The following is a 465-nucleotide window of genomic DNA, read 5'->3' on the forward strand; positions in this document are numbered from 1 at the left end:
CGCGGCGCCCTCACTCTGGCCACACAACACAGGTGCCTCTCTGCCTCCTCCCTTCACTCGGACCCTACCCCGCCCAAGGAAGGCACCATTTTCTTCTAATTCGTCTGCCCAGAAGGGGCGCCTTTTTCTTCTTCGTAGCCTTTTTTCAGGCCATCCTCTCTACCCCGTCCCCTGTCTCTTCAGCCGCAATTCCTAGCCCTGTGGCCTCCGCCCCTCCCTTCCGGCACCGCCCCACCCTTCCGGTGCTGCCCCCGGCCCGGACCCCCGCCTCAGGGGTCCTTCGCCCCTCAGGCCACGCCCCTCAGCCCTTGGATAGCGGGAAGCTCCCCAGAAGCTGCCGCGCGGGAGGGGAGGGCGGTGGAGGGTGGGGGCGTGTCCTCCTCGGTCCTGGGCGTCGATTGGCCGGGCCGCGGGCAGTGGGCGGGGCTGCTGGCTGGGTTTCGGGCTCCTGGGTCGCCTCCGGGC

The sequence above is a fragment of the Aethalodelphis obliquidens genome, unplaced genomic scaffold (genome assembly GCF_003676395.1).
Source record: "Aethalodelphis obliquidens isolate GAN/ISIS:26980383/991018 unplaced genomic scaffold, ASM367639v1 scaffold7, whole genome shotgun sequence".
Classification (NCBI taxonomy): domain Eukaryota; kingdom Metazoa; phylum Chordata; class Mammalia; order Artiodactyla; family Delphinidae; genus Aethalodelphis; species Aethalodelphis obliquidens.